Source organism: Amphibalanus amphitrite, unplaced genomic scaffold (assembly GCF_019059575.1).
Source record: "Amphibalanus amphitrite isolate SeventyFive unplaced genomic scaffold, NRLGWU_Aamphi_draft 000526F_arrow, whole genome shotgun sequence".
In the NCBI taxonomy this organism is placed as follows: domain Eukaryota; kingdom Metazoa; phylum Arthropoda; class Thecostraca; order Balanomorpha; family Balanidae; genus Amphibalanus; species Amphibalanus amphitrite.
Genome location: NW_024882020.1, coordinates 56,501 through 79,505, shown reverse-complemented (window position 1 = coordinate 79,505; position 23,005 = coordinate 56,501). Strand labels below are relative to the sequence as shown.

The 23,005-nt window shown below is 50.4% G+C and overlaps 1 protein-coding gene across 2 annotated transcripts in view; it reads right to left on the bottom strand.

Annotated features, from left to right (window-relative positions):
* The window catches only part of LOC122393251 (paxillin-like), an 83,411-nt gene that overhangs the window by 18,626 nt on the left and 41,780 nt on the right, over positions 1-23,005 (bottom strand). The gene's annotated exons all lie outside the window — the stretch shown is intronic.

The following is a 23,005-nucleotide window of genomic DNA, read 5'->3' as shown; positions in this document are numbered from 1 at the left end:
GAAGTTCGTTTAAAAGAGATGTTGCGCGATATAAAAAGGAGCGTTGCCCGGCTGCTGAGCGAGTAAAAGGGGGTCTAAAATGCCGGTCCTGTCGAGTGCTACGGTCACATCGTTGTTGGCGCGATTCACCGAAAGTCACAAACAGAGATGAAATGTCGGCCGGCTCGTCATACACAATTGCCTTATGGGCCACAGCCATTGCTGATATCTCGTACATACGTCGAGGACAGAGCAGTGCAAGGTCCTCTCGCGCGCGAGACACGTGATCGTACTTTCTGAGGCCAGTGATCACCCTGGTAGCAAAGTTGATCACGCTGAGCAGCCGTGAGTCGTTTTTTGCGGTACCACCGCCATATACAGAAATACAGTATCTCACGCGTGAGAGGACCAGACCGTCGACAACAGTTCAGTTCAACAAAAACAACAGTTCAACAAAAAGAATGAAGGATGAAGCATGAAGGATTAAGGATGAAGGATGAAGGATAGATGATGAAGGATAGATGATGAAGGATGCGTATATTCGAATCCAGTATGAGTAGAGCATGGGTCCCGAAAAATTCTTCAGAAACTAGAGAAATTCTCGCGGGGCAAGACGTCTGTCAAACTAGAAGCGAGCAGCGAGCAGCGAGTCCAGCAGCGAGAAACGGGCCATCCCGATTTAGCTGAAACTTTGCTCACAGAGCCTTCTCAGCACGCTGATTCCGTAAATCATGGTCTCTAGGGTGAGGATCTTTACCGTTCTCGAGATAGAACCCTCTAAAGTTTTCGACACCCATGACCGGGCCATCCCGATTTGGCTAAAAGTTGGCTCACAGAGCCTTCTCAGCACGCTGATTCCGAAAACCATGGTCTCTAGATTGGGAATCATTACCGTTCTCGAGATAGAACCCTCTAAAGTTCTTACCACCCATGACCGGGCCATCCCGATTTGGCTGAAAATTTGCTCACAGAGCCTTCTCAGCACGCTATTTCCGAAAATCATGGTCTCTAGGGTGGGAATCTTTACCGTTCTCGAGATAGAACCCTCTAAACTTCTAACCACCCATGACCGGGCCATCCCGATTTGGCTGAAAATTTGCTCACATAGCCTTCTCAGCACGCTGATTCCGAAAATCATGGTCTCTAGGGTGGGAATCTTTACCGTTCTTGAGATAGAACCCTCTAAAGTTCTTACCACCCATGACCGGGCCATCCCGAGTTGGCTGAAAATTTGCTCACAGAGCCTTCTCAGCACGCTGATTCCGAAAATCATGGTCTCTAGGGTGGGAATCTTTACCGTTCTCGAGATAGAATCCTCTAAAGTCTAAAGTTCTTACCACCCATGATCGGGCCATCCCGATTTGGCTGAAAATTTGCTCACAGAGCCTTCTCAGCACGCTGATTCCGAATATCATGGTCCCTAGGGTGGGAATCTTTACCGTTCTCGAGATAGAACCCTCTAAAGCTCTTACCACCCATGACCGGGCCATCCCGATTTGGCTAAAAATTGGCTCCCAGAGCCTTCTCAGCACGCTGATTCCGAAAATCATGGTCTCTAGGGTGGGAATCGTTAACCGTTCTCGAGATAGAAACCTCTAATATTTTCGACACCCATTACCGGGCCATCCCGATTTGGCTGAAAATTGGCTCACAGAGCCCTTTCAGCACACTGATTCCGAAAATCATGGTCTCTAGGGTGGGAATCTTTACCGTTCTCGAGATAGAACCCTCTAAAGTTCTTACCACCCATGACCGGGCCATCCCGATTTGGCTGAAAATTTGCTCACAGAGCCTTCTCAGCACGCTGATTCCGAAAATCATGGTCCCTAGGGTGGGAATTTTTACTGTTCTCGAGATAGAACCCTCTAAAGCTCTTACCACCCATGACCGGGCCATCCCGATTCGACTGAGATGGCCCGGTCGATTTGACAGACCATGATTTTCGGAATCAGCGTGCTGAGAAGGCTCTGTGAGAAAATTTTTAACCAAATCAGGATGGCCCGGTCATGGGTGTCGAAAACTTTAGAGGGTTCTATCTCGAGAAGGGTAACGATTCCCACCCTAGAGACTATGATTTTCGGAATCAGCGTGCTTAGAAGGCTCTATGAGCAAATTTTCAGCCAAATCGGGATGGCCCGGTCATGGGTGGTAAGAACTTTAGAGGGTTCTATCTTGATAACAGTAAAGATTCCCGCCCTAGAGACCATGCTTTTCGGAATCAGTGTGCTGAGAAGGCTCTGTAAGCAAATTTTCAGCCAAATCGGGATGGCCCGGTCACGGGCGCAGAGAACTTTAGAGGGTTCTATCTCGAGAATGGTGAAGATTCTTACCCTAGAGACCATGATTTTCGGAATCAGCGTGCTGAGAAGGCTCTGTGAGCAAATGTTCAGCTAAATCGGGATGGCCCGTTTCTCGCTGCTGGACTCGCTGCTCGCTGCTCGCTGCTAGTTTGACAGACGTCTTGCCCCGCGAGAATTTCTCTAGGTTCTGAAGAATTTTTCGGGACCCATGCTCTACTCATACTGGATTCGAATATACGCATGGAGGATGGAGGATGAATGATGAATGACAAAGGATGGCTCTATGAAACGCAAGCACGGAAAACGCATCTGTCAACAAGTTACGCAAAGCATGTGTTCAGTGTTTGGTTCACGCCACACTCTGGCACGGCAACACACGAGTACTGTCACGTTTAATGCCATTCGCTTTCAAGTACCGTGAAATAACACAGGGTTCGCACGGCTTGACTTGGCTTCCTGGCCAGACGAGTCGCTGCCGGGAGCTGTCAGCCGGTGACAGATGCTGTCAGCTGTAATGACGTCACGGAGGTCAGACAGTCAGCCCATGGGTGAAGTCAGCCGGTGCGAACCCTCCCGAGGGCCAGAGGGTGTGACATCGATGACAGAAGGTGGCAATAGACAGACAAACAGACAGACAGACAGACAGGCAGACAGACAAGTATAGGCAGACATACATGCAAGCAACGCACAGACAGGTGTTGCCAGTTGCCACCCACGAAGCTTCCGTAAAACACGGCGTCAGACGCCCCCTCCCCCTCCCCCAGGTCGGGCACCCAGCCAGCCGGTGGGCCTTCTGATGTCCGCTCGGCATCCGGTGCCCCCCTCCCCCCCCCCCTCCCAGGGCCCACGATCCGTACTATTTCCGTCCATCACGTCTCATCTGCGCAGCTCCTCCGTACTGGGTCAAGGCTACTATACAGCAGGGATGGCACCACGCTGACGGCACTTTGGCACGATGAAGACATGCGCGGTTTATTCGTCTGCGGTAATCACAACATGTCGGGAATAGCCGAGACCCCGTTCCCAGCAACTGATTGAAGCGGTTAGCGCATTATCAGCTGCCAGGCAGCAGTCAAGTCTTTATATTCAGTTCATAGTCTGCTGTTTTACTCCCACGGCCGGTGTGACCGGATTAGAGTGGGAAGTCGGATTGGAGCTCATCCCTTGTGGTGAGGCTAGACGTCGGAGCTATTGGAGCAAATTGTAACCCGAATAACCAAACACTTCTTCGTCGCTTCCGCTTCTGAGCGTTTCGGCTGAACTCTCGCAAAACTTGACACACTCGGCATTATACTCAACATTACCGTGCAAAATCATGGGCATTCTGTAGTAAGCACTAAGCAGTAAGCAGGCTTGGGTGATTGGGTATGTAAAAATCTAGCCCCTCTGTAATTCCATCGAAATCGGAATCAGACCACTAATGCATTTATTCTTGCATTTCGCCCTGCAGTGAAGCCGTTTCATATGACGCTACACCCCCCGTGCAGACCCCATATAAGGCAATGTTCACCGGTTGCCGGACGTGCACCAGCTGCACCACGCTGCACTGTTCCGTGCACCGAACACGAGCGTGGTGACAGGTCAGGTGTGCTCTGCAGACACTGGTGCGTAGGTACGCCCCATCCTGATCCAGCCGAGAGCTCCCTGGGGAGGGGCGTCCCACGGTCTGCAGTGGCATGTGCCTGCCACAAACGCGCTATTCTTTTAGTACGTTGAACTCGCTTCGATATGTCATGGGCTGGGCATCGGGCAGGCCGAGCGCACAGGGTGCAGTAAGGCTGTACATAATGTATAGTGTATTGCATAGTGTATTGATTGTATTAGAAGAGCGCATTGCTTTTTCATGTGCGCCATCACGGCTGCAAGGCGTGTGTCGGCATGTGCCATGCCGTAAAAGAACTGCGATCGATAACTCATTTATTACGAGTGTGATTGGGCAAAGGTAGTCTCAGCTCAGAGTTACGTAATTAGATACAAAGCGTGTGCACACGTATCGTCAATTGAATCTATTGTTACCTGGTCATGCATAAACGGTCAGGTGCTAACAAAGGTGCTTACTGCTAATAAAGGTGCTAATCGTTCATGCATTCATGCTTTGACTCAATTTGAGCATTGCATACATAAAGACATTTCCGTTAAACAACTGCCAGGCTCTGTTAAGTGTTTTTAATATAGCAATTTCTTTTTTCAGATGTGCATAATGGATATGTTCGTACCTACCTGACCAGATGTGTATGCTGCGCATGTATTCAGACTCAGACCCGCACGGTCCGCACTGCGTAACGGAGTTTCTATAGCAAGTCAGAAAACAAATATACATACAGGACGACATTTCCACATTTATGAATGCAGTCACTTCAGTTCAGACGCAATTCCAATTCCATTTCATTGCTTACAGATGTATTTAACAGAACAGAGGGCTGGGTTAAGGTCACAAAGGCTATGCTGAGCCGATTACAAATTGAGTTAAGTGGTTAACCACAAGAAGTAACGTCTGTATTATCGCAAGCGATGAGCTCGGCATGGTTTCATCCAGCGTGTGATGGTGGGAACCGCCATTTTGTGGTGAGATAATTTCAGAAGACATAAACTCGCATCACACTACCAGTAGTGATCATTGGGATAAATTGACGAACTGATCTACCGGCAAAATATCACATAATTATTTATTTACTGTGAGATAATGCCTAAGCTACCCACAAAGCACCGAGGTGATGAGCTCCATCGAGTCACGAAGGTGATGGTTCTCATACCAGAGTAAGTAGAGCGGTTTTCCGAAGCTCGGCGTGGTACAGCTGGTGTCTCAATGATCTGTGCCGTGTGCAAGAGTGCCTAAAAGATGGCAAGAACGGCTACTCTATAATCGATGTGCAGTTTTATTGAATGAGTAGTGCCCATCAGAGTAGGTCTCTCTTCGGTGAGCACTAGCAACTACCGTCAGATCCAGACTAAAACTCCTGTCAGTCCTCCGTTAGAGTGAAAGCTCCCTCTTCTGCAGTCCTCCGTGGGGCAAAATTATTTTCGGCACTCACCCCACCCAAGCCGAGTGCAGCTTCATCTCATCCTTCAGTAAGTCAGGTGTGTGAGTGAGTCGTTTCAACGACAGCAAAGTTCTTCCCAGTGCTTAGTGAGATGTTCACATCAAAGCATGGAGCTCTCCTCTGGTGCTCCGTGATCACTAATCAGCGAGCAGACACCATCAGGCTCAAGCTCTCCTCCTCTGTGAGGAGCCCTGCTCCGGCGCTGAAGCCGTTCTCCTGGCCCCAGTCGGGATCGTAGTCAAACACCCTGAAAGAAGCCGACTGCAGCCGCGCGCCCAGACCCACGTAGCCCACCCTGGTCGGCGGCTGCGCGTATGACGATCCCTCCATCAGGTTCTGTGTCAGCACAAGTCGAGCCGAGCCGTCCGCAGGGTAGTCGAACAGCTCAACGATGCCTTCGGTGAACCTGACGAAGAACTGCTGTAACTCTACCGGATGAACCGGCGTACAGGAGTGCAGAGAGAATTGGTGATAGCTGATGTTGACAACATTCTTGAGTTCGACATACGCGATGTCGTTCATGATGATGATTGCGATCACCAGAGGGTGGTGAAACTGTTCCTTGAAGAACACCTGGCAACCGCCGGAGCCGGCGCAGTCGAACCCCACAGAGGTAGTGGCAAGGGCGGTCTCGGAGACACGGCGCCAGAGAACGGTCATCTTGGGCACCGTGTACACCCGGCCGTGCGTCCAGCCCTGCTCCGAGGTGAGCCACGGGTCCACCAGGTGGGCGCCCAGCCGCCAGTGGCCGACCACGCCGCTTCCGGGGTACGACTTCAGCCTGACGAACTGCAGGTCGTCAGGCAGCGTCAGGTTCACCCTCACCACCTGGTGCGCCGTGGAGGTGACGGCTGAGATTCGCACCTGGCCCGCACACCAGCCGACACTGAGAGCCGTCAGCGCCGGCGGCTGCAGCAGCGGCTCGGAGAGCGTCACCGGGTACGTCCCGCCGTTCGTCCTGTCCATGATGACCACGGCCTGACGGTGAAGGTGAATGCTGAGCTTCACCGTGCTCTCGTCCAGCTCCGTGGCGAGGTCGATGATCATGTTGTAATTGGAGGTGACGCCGAGGTCGATCTGACACTGCTGGTCTGTGATCTGTTTCCAGAGCGAGCTCCAGATGTCCCCCGAAGTCCAACCGTCGACTGAGGTCGGCAGCTGGTGACCGAGAAGAGTCCAAGAGTCGCCAGCGGCCGGCTGGTCGGGCTCGGAGCACAGAAGGACGCACTGGTCGGCAGCGTCGGCCGGTAGCGGGCAGTCGGGACCGGCGGGTCGCGGCGCGGCCGGACTCAGCTCCACGTACCGGGACGGGACATCGTCCACCTGCAGGCCACCGCCTTCGGCGTCACAGGCGGCGCGGCTGTACATCAGGCAGAGGTTCTGATCGCGATCGTGCAGCAGCGCCGCGCAGCCGGTCGTAGGAGCTCGCAGCAGGCAGCGGCGGAGACAGGAGAGCAGGCTGGGAACCCCACTCTCCACGGAGTTCGGCGCCGCCACGGGTCTGACGTCAGTCCAGCTGCGCGCTGCTAACGACTGAGGCTCGGATATAACGCCGAGTACCATCATAGAGAGCAGCAAAAGAAGACGAGAGACGCGTAGCGCCGCTAACGCAGCAGCCATGATAAGGCGACGCTAGAAACACGGGAAACGTGACCAACAGGCAGCCACCCTGCCAACCCCAGCAGCGAAGTCGCTTTCTTCAGAAGGACTGCTTCAGTCCCGCAGCTCGCTCTATGCGACGTTGAAGGACTGCAGAACACTGCCGAGTGCCGAGTAGTGCTCAACGAAAGCCTTCCGATGCTTCATATCGTTTCCTCAGCAACCCTGCTCGATCGAACCTGCGCATCTAAGGTAACCTGATCCACGAACCGAGTGCGTGCCAGTGTCCTGTGCACTGTTATGCCGCCTCTCGGTCAGTGGCATTGTGGCAACTGGAAGCCGAGGTTCCCAATGATAATGGCCTTTCCGCTATAGAAGTGGCTGATAGATGGTAGCATCAGCAGCTACGTCACGAGCTATTGAAACGCAGGAGTGTTCAAGGGTTGAGAAACGTAGCATTTAGCTATTCAGCATCGAGCGCGTACGGCCACAAATGAAACTGGTAGCCCCGTATCCTAAAAGCCACTACCACTTCAATGCGCTTTTAGCTCGTATTGATAGCTTTTCACCACACACAACATTCTTTGCAACACAAAAGGTGCCTCAGTTTGGCAAGGTTTTGTTGAAAGGAAGTGCGTCGTGCACATGCCCAACTCCCTACACAGTGACTGGCTTTACAGATTTGTTTGTTTGTTTGTTTGTTTTGTTGGGTTAGGCCCTTTCGGTCGACAAGACCATTGCAGAGCCGGAAGGATGATAGGAATTAGGGGGAGACATTGGTCTGGGCAGGCACCCTAGTGAGTCGCCGGGGCTGAGCCCGTCCAGAGGACAGGCCACCCAGCCCCAAGGCACTCACTGCACCCGGCTACGAGGTGCGCTCCCTCAGGAGCAGCGGCGCCGCTCCAAGGGAGCAGCCCGCATGAGATAAAGTTGCCTGTCCAGCCCGGAGGGGGGTTGCGGCGTGGAGGAGAAGGATTTCAGTATCCTGAGGATAGAAGCACGGATAGGTGCTTTACAGATAAATCAAAACCAGCTTTATATCGTCAGTACCATGTTCATCGTTACACGGTGATAAGCCTGACATCTATCATCACAGCAGTGCAGTAATGTAGTTTGAGCCTGAGGTACTTCGAACTCGACCGCCAGCTGGTGCACCTCACATGAGCTCCATTGGGCTTTATACGAGTATCATACAGCTGGTGCCACTCATTATACAGTCGCCCTGCGAACGGCAACGTGTCCGCGGGACTGTCATTTCCCGCACCGGTTAAAGGTAGTGTGCCACCTTCCAATGATTTCCCATTGTATTTTTCCTAGGATAAGAAGCTTCTGTTTTTACCTAATATCGCAAAAAAATCAAAATGGGCCTAAAATAGTGTTTTTTTTTCGCCTAAAAGTTTATCGGTTTTTCGATATGTATAACAACTCAAACTGTAGTGGGCTGACCTGCAAACAGGCGTCGGCAACAATCGCGAATGCGGCGCACATGTGACAATAAGCAAAAGTCATTATAGAGTTACGACGTACGGGAATGAGCTATCAGCTGTCTAATCGTAGACAACACAATGGCGAATTTAAACTGTAAGCCTGTATTGGTATTGTTTCTTTAATTTGGCTGTCGAACATTAATTTATGGTTTGAAATATGATTTTATGTAAAATAATTGATATGAAACAGCCGTCTCTAAGGTTATGACCCCATCTCACCACATGAAAGTGGCAGAACTGATAATGATCAGCTGACACATTTTTCTTGGCCGAAGTCAGAGCGCGCGGCCCGACGCACCACCACCGCAAAACAAAGTATGAGCAGAAGCCACCTGCGGTAGACCGCGCCCAAAGCCAGGGCCCCGGTAACGTGAGGTAGCCGAGTCGGGGCAGCGTGCGCTGACCCAAGCCGGGGCCGCGACTTTGGGCGCAGTCTACCGCATCCCCGGGCACTGGGCAGCCCCGGGCTATCACATGACACCGGGAGGACGCGCAGCCCCGGCTTGGGTCAGCGCACGCTGCCCCGACTCGGCTACCTCACGTTACCGGGGCCCTGGCTTTGGGCGCGGTCTACCGCACCACCTAACAGGCGTGTTCGAAACCGCAGGAGATGATGATGAACGGGTTTATCGAAACTTGATTGGATGAGCCTATCGGTAATAGCGATTTCAGTCAGTGGCGGCGGAAGCAGGGGGCAAGGGGGGCAGCTGCACCCTAAAGCTATGGAAAGGGGCGCCTCGAAAATCTGTAGAGGAGGCAGGAAGTTAAGAGGTGCGGCAGCCATAAAGCTGAGCAGTGCGACACCGCAACTGATAAAGGCAGTGACTTGTGACACGAAGAGGGTGGCAATGACGTGGGAAAAGTATCTTTTGATATGCTGAAGAGTGGAGGGCATCCTTATCTGAAACAAAGGCAGATGCTGCCGACCCTGTCGAATATAATCTTGCCAGGCGATAAAGGCTAGGAGGGTGCAGCCACTCGAGAAGCGCGCCATGCGGAAGAGGGGCGCCTGCATGCGAAAGAGGGGCGCCTGTGTGTGGGACGAAAAAGAAACATTTATGGAGACGTCTTTGAAGGCGATAGCCTCCGAACGCCAACACGAACATATGAGGGCTTATAGCGTTGCAGGCTCCATGCGACAAAAAGGGGCGCCTGATGGCCGATATGCGAGAGGAAATTAGTTTGTGTAACATTTATCGGGGCGGTTTGCCGTTTACAACATATGAATGTTAAGGGAGGTCCGAGATTGGGGCCTGTAAAATTGCACTGTCCGTATGGGCGGTTACACCCCTAGTGCTAGGGCGTATTTTGCGTTTTTTTTACTGGGGAGAAGATTATGACCAGGAATAGCACTCTGCAACTTCTATGGGCGCCTGTATAGGGGCGAAACTGATTTTCCAGTGCAGGGACGGCCATCGGCATTGTGGGGCGGCATTCATTCCACTGGGGCGTCTGCCAGTGTTGAAGGGCGGTATTCATTTCAATGGGGCGCCCGTTGGTGTTGATGGGCGACATGTATCACCTGGGGCGCCTATCGGAGATTGGGGCGGCATTAATTTCACTGAGGCGCCTATCGGCGTTGACGGGTGGTATTTATTCATCCGGGGCGCTTATCGGTGGTATAGGCCGGCATTCGCTTCACTGAGGTGCCTATCGGTGTTTTAAGGCGGCAGTAAATCCACTGGTGTCTGGGGCGCCTACCGGCGTCGAAAGGCGACATTCATAATTCATTTCACTGGGAGGCATATTGGTGTTGATGTGTAACATTCATTCTCCTGGGGGGCCCGGCAATGAGGGGCGGCATTTATTCCGTTCCCCTGGGATGGGCTCCTATCGGTGTGGAGGCGTCGCCGTCGTATTAGTTTGAAATGGGGGCACCTCTGGGTGGTAAGTGGTAACAGATGCATTCATTTCGCTGGGACACCTACCAGCGTTGATTGCCTGTATTCATTCATTTCGGGCTCCCATCGGTGTTGAAAGGCGGCATTTATTTCACTGGGGCGTCACAAACCTGCTACCCCCACCATAAACCTCAGCCTATTCACTTCACGTTAGCAGTAACTAGAAGTCTCTTAGTCTCGGCATAGAGTCTCGGGTTCCGAAGGGCTGACGTGATACTGATGACACCACTGAATGCAATAGTGCAGTGCAGCCCAGGCGGCATGCTGCTTACCGGCCTGCAATTCTCTGTCACCGATTTAGTGTTATGAATTCGGCGCCTTATTCACTAGTCCACACGAAGGTATTGGAACCGTGGAACTCTTTTTGATATGCCTTATTCGGAGAATCTTATGATATGGTGATGAGGTTGTTTCTAAGCGAACATTATGAAGGTTACATTTACGCTATGGAATGTACCTAACTATTTCTTGTTGCATAAAAACTGTAATTCTGAACGTGTTAACAGGTACAACACATTGTCAAACGTCTCTTCACTGTTTGTGTTACTACAACCGTGTATATGGTATGGGGCGCCCAGCGGGAAGGGGCGCTTCAATATCGTTTGCACCCCTATCCTAGAATACCTTCCGCCGCCACTGATTTCAGTGTGTGCATTTATTGTTCATAGTGATGTGAAATGTGGTTGGGGTACGACCGACAACCCGTCGGGGCGAATTTCGCACTGGGGTACTCAAAATTTGAAGAATTTTAGACGTTTCCATGAGTTTTGAAGGTATGGATAAGTTCTAAAAATCCGGTTCTCCTTATCTAGGCCATTAACTCCATACGGTCCAGGAAAGCTGGCAAACTACCTTTAATACAGTCAGTACTTGATACCGCAGCTACACCAGCAGTGCTGCATAGAGCTTATGAGCTTGGGCGTGTGTCCGGTCAAAGAACGAAATCTTTTCTGACCATAACGGGGTGGGAAGGAGGGGCGCGGGGGGGGATGCTTGTAAGTCCCATTGATGCTTTTTGTTGCTAATACTTTACAACCCACGGCGCGTAACGTTACCTTTTTTACATATCTTATGGAATTTATTTTATCTTATTCTATGATTTTTGATCATATGATTTGTTATAATATTTTTTCGCACATGGCATGAACTTTGAAAACTTCAGATCCAATGTGGTCAGGTTCAGATCACCAGGTCACGTCATGTGACATAGGCTCAAGAATGATTGAAATGCTTGCCAAATCTACACCGACTCAATTTTTTTCAAACTTTCAGCGGTTAATGCCAATGGCAGGAGTTATTCAACTCGCATTACGGATGTTCGAAATGCACATTCTATACATATTCGATTCGATTGACGATTTACCTATAACGTCAGGTCAACTTTGCGACTTCTCCATGACGAGTCAGTTGGAGAGCATTGAACGGCGCCTTTTTTAGGGGAGGGGGGACGCACGTCATCTTTAACACTTCAAAAATTATTAAACAGGCGTATATTGGAAATTAAATCGGTAAGTTACATCCGTGGCCCTATCGTGTAGGTAGGTACCCATCACATCATGTTTTATGTCCTGAGAGATCACCACTAGTTTTTCGAAACTTTTGATGGAAACATGCTAGAGTAATAAAAGTAAAACATCTCGGCTGTGTTCCGCTCCGCGATACGGATCGGCAGATGTGCATCATGATCTTTCCAGTCAGGTCCTGACTTTCATCAAAAGCCAAATTTTCAAGCTGACCTTTAAAGGTCAAACTCGAAGCTCAGTATTTCATTCATTTCGTTCATCAGTTCATTCGACGCAACTCGACGAGAAAAAGACGACGCCGGTAAAATCAATGTCGGTGAATTGTATCAAAAGTTATTGCAGGACATATTTAACCCGCGCACCGACGGGGATCTGCGCCAACTTCGCACCGACGGGGGGGGGGGCGGATGACCGCCCCCCCTGAGATCTCGAGAACGAAGCAAGATAGCGACAAGCGGTAAACGGCATCGGATACGCACAGCCAAGATCTACAATTTTTACTAAGGTCATTTTCAGGTCAGGTCAAAGATGACGTCACAGGGGTCGAAAAAGTCAAAATGGCGGCGCTAGATATGGAGGGAGTTTTTCTCGAATAACTTTCGAATTAGTCAAGATAGGAACAAACTAAGGGCATCATCGTGATCCTCTCGTCAATCCGCATCGAATGATATATATGTTGACCTCGAAAGGTCAAGGTCAAAGGTTGACCTCAGGTCACGTGACCTCGAGGTCATCATGTATATCATTCGATGCGTCTTGACGAACTGAACACAATGAGACCATCCACGCGTCTGTATCTTGTTCCTGTACGGAGTTATTGGCCAAAAAACTTTGGTGACCTTTGATGACGTCACATGACCTCACAGCCGCCCAACAGCAAAACAGACCTCAAGGTAGTGAAGGTTGATCGTATATGAAGTCATGTATGGTATATGGGGCCATTCCGACCCGTTTTAGTGGTAAAAACAGGAAGTTGATTTTTCCCCCATTGACTTATAATGGGGAGGTCGCGAAATTGACCTGACCTTAGGTCACCGATATCAAAATTCCGAGATATACAAATTGTAGCTACTAATGACCTATTAATATCCTGCGACTTTCAAAGGCCTCCGACATCTACTGTAGCTCTGGCACGGTGACAAAGCTGCAAAAAAGTGACTTGAGGTTGGGTCATTCAAAGTGACCTGGTGACCTGACCTTAAAAGGTAGGAGGTTCAAACTTGCACACCATGTGTAAAATTGATGAGGTTATAGTCATACCAAATTTCGCGGCGGTAGCGCCGCGGTTTTCCCGCTATTCGCGAAAAACCTCAGGGGGGGCGGATATCCGCCCCCCCCCCCGTCGGTGCGCGGGTTAATGGAACGTCAGTTTTGGAAATGTATGCCCTCCGGTTCGGAGGCTAGCCCGTTTACCATGGGTCAGTTCTAACGACAAATGAGTCTATCACTGTTTCCGGTCAGTCTGCAAGGTCAGACATCAGGGTACAATGTCAAAACCAGCGTTTTGTAACGATCTGCCCGGTATTGTGCCCGGAACGCCCGAGCGAAACATCCTCCGTTCCGTTGTTTCCATTCTCAGGATAATCAAATCCTTCTCCTCCGCGCCCCACCCTCCGTTCCGGGGGTTGAAAAAACTCCGTTCCAGTCTGGACGGGTAACTTTTTACCATGCCGGAAGCTCCCCTAAGAGCAGGCCCGATACCCGGGTGCAGTGAGCGTTGGTTGGCCTGTTCACTGTTCAGTGTTCACTGAATGAACTCAGTCCCAACAACTCACTAGGGTGCCCGCCCAGACCAATGTCTCCCCTAATTCCTATAATCCTTCCGGCTCTGTAATGGTCCCATTGTAGGGGAGAGTGGGGCAAAGCGGCCACCCGGGGCAAAGCGGCCATCCATCGTTTTAGCCCTTCACAGCTGGCGTCAGTTCCAATTTATGATTTCCAATTATACTTCTCTTTGCGGTCGTTCGAATGAGCCAGACCGGGGTTTCAGGCCCATCGCCATTGTTCTGTGAAACACGGAAAAGCATTTCTTGCCAGGTTACCAATTATGTTTACAATTTTTAAATGTTATTTTATTCCATAACCGTTTGGAATTTTTATAACCGTTTTTGTCCATGCATTGCGTGGTTATCGTACATGCCTTCTACCAATTTTAATGCTTTTTACCCCACTAATAGCTGAGCTGGAATATTTTTGTCTCGGACGGTAGCGCGGGGCAAAGCGGCCGGGGCAAAGTGGCCAGCCCCCAATTGGCCATAAGTTGTTTCCATCTGGATAAAAACATTATTTATATTCAAATGTGTCGTCATGCATTCATCTTGGCCACTTTTCGGTTACATGAGTTACCAAATTATGCAATTAAATGTTTTTCCAAGAAAATTCTTTCTTTGTTTAGCAATAGGTGGGAAGATAACAAAGTAAACATCCATCTTCCCTTAAACCTTGTCATCATCAAATACCCTAGTCGTGCATGAGGCAACTATTCCGTTTCTCATATCGGGACTTCAGAAGTCGCCAGTGGCCGCTTTGCCTCAGGGATGGGGCAAAGTGGCCAATATGCTATAGGTTTAAAGTTTTGTCAATATCTCCCATATGTGAACGCCTTTGGAAATGAAACGCAGTTGGAATAAAAGACAATTTAATAGGGATCACATTGGTATAGAAAGAATCTTTCCAAGTTTAAAAATCAAGCGTCGGCATCGTTAGAAACGTTAGGGTGGCCGCTTTGCCCCACTCTCCCCTACCGAAAGAGCCTAACCCAACAAAACAAACAAAGAGCGAAACATACCTATCGCTAAAGCGGCGGGTAAAACTGCGGTAGAGCGACACAGCACCCCCGTATGTGAATCACTCTACTCCACTAACAGTTACTACATCCGCCTATAGATGTCCCTGCAGTCGCGGTCACCGCCGCGCCGAGTCCGCCGTGGACGGTGGATAGCTCAGTGACGTCACAACACAATATGTCAGTTGGTCGGTTTGGTGTCGATCTCCGTGGGTGCCAGTGTGACCTTGCCTCCCGAAATACGTAACATCCGGATATTTTCGGTCTCATTGAACCCACGGGACGGAGCCAGTGGTGGGTGCTGTAAGACGCACGCGCCGGTCGGGCTTGATTGAACCGGCTGGCGCCGCTCCCGTCCTGGGGAGTGTTACCAATTCATTCAGCGGCTCACCAGTCGACGGCCCGATCCAGGCCAGCCCGACGCTAATGCATCGCTGCTTTCACGGCAACTAAACGCAGCAGGCATTAACCGGCTCGATGACTGCCAAATCCACAGAATTAGGTTAGCAGGTTTATCTTCGATTTAAAATGTCAAAGATCGGTGAGAAGATTGGCGATGCGGATCTGTCTGAATTGGAATCATCCTTTGCAAAATTACTTTGCCGGGCTTAGCCTACGGGAGTTAGCTACGTTGACATTTGAGAGCCTTAAAATAATAACTATAGTCGCAGGCCGCAGCCGAGATTATATTATACTTTATAGGAGATTAGTGCGATATTTAACCCGCGCACCGACGGGGGCGGTTATCCGGTATGACTATTCACTCATCAATTTTACACATGGTGTGCAAGTTTGAACCTCCTAACTTTTTAGGTCACCTCACCAGGTCACTTTGAATGACCCGACCTCAAGTCACTTTTTTGCCCAACTTTGTCACCGTGTCAGAGCCACAGTAGATGACGGAGTCCTTTGAAAGTCGGAGGATGTTATTAGGTCATTGACTCATTGGTAGCTACAATTTGTATATCTCGGAATTTAGATATCGATGACCTAAAGTCAGGTCAATTTCTAGACCTCCCCATTATAGGGGAAGACGGGGGAACACCGACCCTCTTAACTTTTTAGGGTCTAGCCACGTAAATTTTGGCCAAATGCTCAATCTCTCAGTTTCATTGGATTGTCGCATCAATTTTACATACATACATATCAACCAATTGTTTTCTTGTAGTGTCGTTCATAATTGCATTATTCCACATTTAGTAAATGTCTACATTTTTCGGGGTAACACCGACCGTTGGGTAACACCGCCTGAGCTCAGCAGGCAACGAAATTTGCAGATTGCTGGACTTTTAAGTAGTTCTTCTGATCGTAAAGTTCGAGGCGTTTTAGTATATTTATAAAATACAATGGAAACGATTTTTTTATATCCCTGGTACTATGTAGTAGGTACTCATTTATATATAACTAGACGACCTAAAGTCCTAAAATTTCATTTTCTCGAAATTGTTCATTATCCTCTAAAAAGAAGACAACAGCGTTCTTTCTTTATTTGAAATGCGCCACTCCTGGGTTAGGTGTCACAATGTGCGATTAAATACCAAATTTCCCAAGTGGGCGGTGTTACCCAAGTATCTGCATTTTTCTAAAAAAAAAATCCTTCAATATGGCAGCACGACAGAAATTTTACTCGAGCACGAGCACGTGATGCTTGGATGAGTCCTAATTATGGCAAAAAATACTACTTCAGGACTCATGTCTGTCAACTAAGATAAGTTTTCTTCTGCTTATTAAAAGTATAAAACGTATTCACGAAACGTAAAATTAGGAATTTCTCGCAAATCACCTAAACCAATGCGGTGCACTGCCCATACCTGCACTTATGCTGTCGTCACGCTGCCAAAAGACAGTCAGCTGTCGCCCTAGACCTTTTTATATTTCTGATATCGGGGTGGGCGGTGTTCCCCAAAGGGCGTTGTTCCCCCATCTTCCCCTAAGTCAATGCAATGGGGGAAAAATCAACTCCCTGTTTGTTGGCGCCGTTGTCGCCTGGCGATGCTAACTTTTAGTTGTCTGGGCGTTTGACAGATGGCGGTGTGGTTTTCGGTTGCCCATTTGTTATCGATTTATTGATATGTTTATTTTATGGTTTGGTGCCTTGTTTCTTTTGGTTTATTTTAGGTATCGGTTTGTAATTTAGTTTTGTATTGTGTTTCGCGGTCATAAGTTATTTGGGTTTTGTTCGATGTACCGTTTTGTTGGTACTGACCGGTGACCTCTACGGTCACGTGACCCGCCACGTCACCCTGCTGGGTCAGCGGAGGGGCGGCCGGCGGGGCAGCGCCCATTCTTGGTTGGCCAGTCGCGGCGGCGTTAGCGTGCCGCGCATCGGCTTGGTTTGGTCGTGTTTGGCTTGGTTCGGCCGTTCGACGTTTGGAGTGCACAAGGGCGCACCGTGTAGGTGAGTGAGCGATTTTGACCTCGGAAATTAGTTCATGTTGGTGAGATTGTTTGCCGATTATGTTTTCTTTGCTTTGTTGTGTCTGCGTATTCGTTTGGTTGGTGTTCATTTGGTCATATGTTAAGTTTCTTTTGTTTCGATTCCAGAAACGCTACGCTTTGTTCCGTTCTGTTGCGCTACGAGCAATATATGGTCAGCACAGGCGGAGCTAGCGCGTTTTACTACCGGTCGGCGCGAGATCCGGGGCCCTGAGGTCGTCGGCGGCTACAGTTTCTACACGCGCCAGTTTCTGCGCGAGCCATCTGCGCTCGCTGGCTGGTCTTCGGCTGCTCGGCGCCAGCTTCTGTGCGCGCCGACTGGATCTTCTGGAGCGCGCAGTTTCTGCGCGCCGGCTGGATCTTTGGACGCGCGCAGTTTCTGCGCGCGCTGGCTGCGCTATCGGCGCTGTCCTACGGACGCGCGCAGCTTCTACCAGCTTCTACGGTCTGCAGTGGCTACAGTGTTTCGCCCTGCAGCAGAGCTCGACACGTGCCGACTGCCGGGCCTCTGCGCGTATTTCAACGTGCTGAGTTTCTGTGTGAGCTAACGTGCGCAGAGTCGGTAAGTGACCGTGGGTTTGGTTTGGTTTGACTCACCTCTGTGAGTTTGGACCTGTGAGTACCTACTGCTCGCGGGTAGTTTGGCCTTGAACCGGGGGCAGTTTGGCCTTGAACTTTGGACTTGGACTCGCGCCAATTCGCTCCCTGGGTTGGCTGTGTGCCAGGATTGGACTCAGTCTGGCTCAGTGGTATCAGTGAACTTTGGCTCAAGTAAGGACTTTGAGTGCTCTTCAGGGGAACATCAGTGGGGCTGTTGGGGTTAGCTTTAAGGTGTTACTGTGTCACGCATTTGTGTGTTTAGTGTGTGTTGTTATTGTTAGTCTGTGTGATGCATTATTAGGGTAAGGTAGCTAAATGACATCAAGGGAGGAGCTCTCCAAGCTCAAGTCCTCAGAGTTAGTGGAGGAGCTCAGCTCTAGGGGGCTTTCGACTTTGGGTAAAAAGGCGGAGCTTGTTGATAGGCTGTGGAATGTTGTCAAGCCTGTTGATGATGAGCATGATAGTGTAGACAGGGACATGTCTCAGCTAAAGGGAGATGTAAATCAGGAACAGGTCAGGATGGCAGCAGGTCAGTTGGATAGCAATATTTTGCCTCAAAATCTGTCAGGTTCTGGCTCGGAAGCGTCTCAGTTGCTCATTGCAAAGTTGAGGAATTTGAAAGAGATGGAACAGCTTGAGGAACAGGAACTTAGGATTAAGATGAGACGTCAGCAGTTAGATATAGAGTTAAAGCTGGCTGAGTTGCCCAGTGGAGAGGTAAGTGAGGAAGTGATTGACTCATTGAGGATCCAGACAGACAACCAGGTGAGATCTCCCCGTTCTGATGAGACATCCGTGCTGAACTCACAGATGCAGAGGATGTTGTTGCCACCTACTGAGATTGAGAAATTTGATGGTAATGTCATGAAGTACAAACTGTTCATCAGGTCATTTGAGGCTAGAATTGTGTCACGCACGACTGACGATGACGAGCTCTTGCACTACCTTGAGCAGCTGACTGTGGGAAAACCGAGACAGATTGTTAGGAGCTGTATGTACCTGAGTGAGGGTGGTTATGCAGAGGCTCGAAAGCTGTTAGATCAGAGATATGGCAGCTCACACAGGGTGGTCGATGCATACGTGCAAAGACTGAATGACTGGGGCAGGATCCCTCCAGGTGACGTAGAGGAGTTGGATAGGTTGACCCTGTACCTGACTGAAATCAAACACGCAATGACTGACTTGGACGTTGCAGGTGAGCTTGAACACCCGAGAACCTTGAGAGAGGTGGTTGACAAACTGCCTGGCTACTTGAAGGATAGGTGGATGAGGTTAAGTGATGATATCATGGAAGGTGAAGGGAGGATGGTGAGGTTCAGGGACTTGGTTGATTTCTTGGCCAAGGAAGTGCGAGTTAAGAGAAACCCAGTTTTTGGTAGGTCCTCGGAGAGCAAACAGGCTGCACAGAGGTCAAAGCCACAGGTCTCTGGTCGCATGCAGGCGCAGTGCAGTGCGACTGCAGTAAGCTCAGGATCAGGTGAGAACAGATGCAGGTTCTGTCGAGGTAATCACTTCCTTGATGACTGTCAGGAGCTGAAATGGAGACCGATGGATGAGAGGAAGCAGTTCATTCAGACTCAGAGGTTGTGTTTTGGTTGCCTGCATGAAGGTCACACTGCCAGGTTCTGCAGGAAGCGTAGGAAGTGCAGCATCTGTGGTGGTCTGCACGTTACTCTCCTCCACAGGCAGGGTGAGCAGCCACCCAAGTCTGAGCAGGTGAGACCCAGTGCTGCTCCCAGCAGCTCAGTTCAGGTTAGCAGTGGTGGAGTCACTGCTGACTCTGGTCAGAGAACAGGTACTCTGATGCCTGTGGTTCCAGTGAGAGTTGTGTCACCCTCAGGGAAGACAGTGGAAACTCTTGCCTTTTGTGATAGTGGCAGCTCTGGAACTTTCATGAGTAAGAGTCTGGCTGATCAGCTTGGGATGTGCTCAAAGTCCACTACCATTTCTGTTGACACTGTGTGTGGATCTGGGAGTGAGATTTCCACATCTGTGATGGAGGATGTGAAAGTTGGTCCCCTGAAGGCCGAAGGTCTGTTCTCGCTCCCTCCAGTGTTCACTCTTGACCGCATTCCTGTGTCCACTGAGGATGTGTGTGACAGAGTTGAGTTGAGTGCTTGGCCACACCTGTGTGGTGTGGAGCTGCCGGAGACTGATGTTGATCTGCGTGAGGTGGATCTGCTGATTGGTGCAAACTGTCCACAGCTGTTGGTGCCGGATGAGGTGAGGCAGCCTGAGGGTGACGGGCCGTGCGCTCTGCGCACCCGCCTCGGGTGGTACGTGATTGGACCCTCCTATCGGTCGGCTCGTGATCCTGTGGGTCAGCACTCTGTGAACCGGATCGGCGTTTCGCGTTCCGACATTCCTGGTAAGGTCTCTGAGGCTGATCTGTTCGTTCAGCTGTACGATCAGGATTTCAAGGACGCAGCTGATGAGACTGAGAGTTTGTCCGTGGAGGACAAGGAGTGGGTGAGCATGGTCAAATCTAAGCTGAGGAAGGATGAGATGGGCCATTTTGAGATAGGTCTACCACTCCGTGATGTCAGTGACTTGCCGGATAGCTACTTCACAGCTAAAAGGCGCTTGGAGCCTCTCAGGCGACGCTTGTCTGGCAACCCCGATCTTCGTGATGAGTATGTTTCTGTTGTTCAGCGACTGTTTGATGAGGGCTACGCTGAGGTGGTCCCCGGCGCTGAGGTTGAGACTGGGGAAAGGGTTTGGTATTTGCCGCACCACGGTGTTAGGCATCCAGAGAAGAAGAAACTAAGGGTGGTTTTTGATTGTTCTGCAAAAACTGACGGCCTGTGTCTGAACGATCTGCTGATCAAGGGACCCAACCTCACAAACTCACTTGTTGGGGTGCTGCTTCGATTCCGCCTGAATCCTGTGGCGTTCACGTGTGACGTGGAGTCAATGTTTCACAGGGTTCGACTGCCTGCTGCTGATGCGAACATGCTGCGTTTCCTGTGGTTCAGGAACGGCGATGTTGGCGGCGACGTGGTGGTCTGCCGCATGAAATCGCACATCTTCGGCGCGGTGTCTTCTCCCAGCGTCGCAGGGTTTGCACTGAGGCAGTGCGCTGAAGAAGGTAAGGCCGAGCATCCAGAGGCTGCTAGGATTGTTGATCAGAATGTCTATGTAGACGATGCACTGGTATCGGCTTCATCAGTGGATGAGGCTGTTCGTTTGGCCAGCGATTTGAGACAGTTATGTCAGACAGGCGCATTTAACATGCGCAAGTTCACGAGTAACAGCACAGAGTTCCTTCGGAGCATTCCGCGTGAGGACAGGGGCAACAACGCGAAGGATCTTGACCTCCAGGTAGAGTCGTTGAAGCCAGAGCGTGCTCTAGGCATGCTTTGGTCAGTGGAGGATGACACGTTCCGGTTCCGCTTTGTTGACGGGCGCAGACCAGTGACGAGACGAGGCATCTTGTCCACAGTGAGTGCTTGTTCGACTCGCTGGGCATCGTCTCGCCAGTCACCTTGCACGGCAAGGTCTCTGTCTAGAAGCTGTGCCTGATGTCCTGTGGCAGGGACGACGCCATTCCGGCGCCATTCCGGGTTTGGTGAGCTCTGTTCGGATTTTGGTGAGCTCTACTCTGGGTTTTGGTGAGCTCGGCTGTTGGTTTGGTGAGCTCTACTCAGGGACTTGGTGAGCTCTGCTCAGGGTTTTGGTTTGGTGAGCCCTGCTCAGGGATTTGGTGAGCTCTGTTTTGGTTTGGTGAGCTCGACTTGGAGACTTGGTGAGCTAGGCTCTGGGGTGAAGGCATACCAGGTAGGTTTGCTGACGAGCAGTTCTCCACCCAGCAGTGGAGAAGGGTCCAGTACCTCGCTGACCAGTTTGGCTCAGATGGAGGCGCGAGTACTTGCCGACCTTACAGCGGCGCCAGAGGTGGGTATCTAAGTCTAGGAACGTAGAGCAAGGAGACGTTGTGTTACTGATAGATGAGGATGTGCCGAGAGGTCATTGGCGCATGGGCAAGGTGACGCAGACGTTTCCGAGCAAGGACGGTTTGGTGAGAAAGGTGTCCCTGAGAACTGGTGGCACGGTTTTGACGCGGCCGGTGCATAAGCTGATAGTCCTGCTGCCGACTGCTGACCGGAGCCTGAGCTAGGCTGCGATCGTCTGGAGCCGACTGCGGCTCAGACCTGAGTTACTGAGTGTTGTCGCGGCGCGGTGATAGTTAAGTGTTTTATTCGGTGTTTAGTGTTAAGTGATGAGTGTTAGGTGTCCTCAACCCTGTCGGTTGAGCGGGGGCAGTGTTGGCGCCGTTGTCGCCTGGCGATGCTAACTTTTAGTTGTCTGGGCGTTTGACAGATGGCGGTGTGGTTTTCGGTTGCCCATTTGTTATCGATTTATTGATATGTTTATTTTATGGTTTGGTGCCTTGTTTCTTTTGGTTTATTTTAGGTATCGGTTTGTAATTTAGTTTTGTATTGTGTTTCGCGGTCATAAGTTATTTGGGTTTTGTTCGATGTACCGTTTTGTTGGTACTGACCGGTGACCTCTACGGTCACGTGACCCGCCACGTCACCCTGCTGGGTCAGCGGAGGGGCGGCCGGCGGGGCAGCGCCCATTCTTGGTTGGCCAGTCGCGGCGGCGTTAGCGTGCCGCGCATCGGCTTGGTTTGGTCGTGTTTGGCTTGGTTCGGCCGTTCGACGTTTGGAGTGCACAAGGGCGCACCGTGTAGGTGAGTGAGCGATTTTGACCTCGGAAATTAGTTCATGTTGGTGAGATTGTTTGCCGATTATGTTTTCTTTGCTTTGTTGTGTCTGCGTATTCGTTTGGTTGGTGTTCATTTGGTCATATGTTAAGTTTCTTTTGTTTCGATTCCAGAAACGCTACGCTTTGTTCCGTTCTGTTGCGCTACGAGCAATATATGGTCAGCACAGGCGGAGCTAGCGCGTTTTACTACCGGTCGGCGCGAGATCCGGGGCCCTGAGGTCGTCGGCGGCTACACTGTTTTTTTTTTCCACTAAAACGCGTTAGAATGGCCCCATATACCATACAAGGCATACGTGACTTCATATACCTTGACTATATACCCTTATATATATACCCATACCTAACCATACCCATATATATACCCATATATATACCCATATACCCTTCACTACCTTGAGGCCTGTTTTGCTGTTGGGCAGCTGTAAGGTCATGTGACGTCATCAAAGGTCACCAAAGGTTTTTTGCCAATAACTCCTTACAGGAACAAGATACAGCCGCGCGGATGGTTTTATTGTGTTCAGCTCGTCAAGGCGCATCGAACGATATGCATGATGACCTCGAGGTCACGTGACCTGAGGTCAACCTTTGACCTTGACCTTTCGAGGTCAACATATATATGGTTCGAA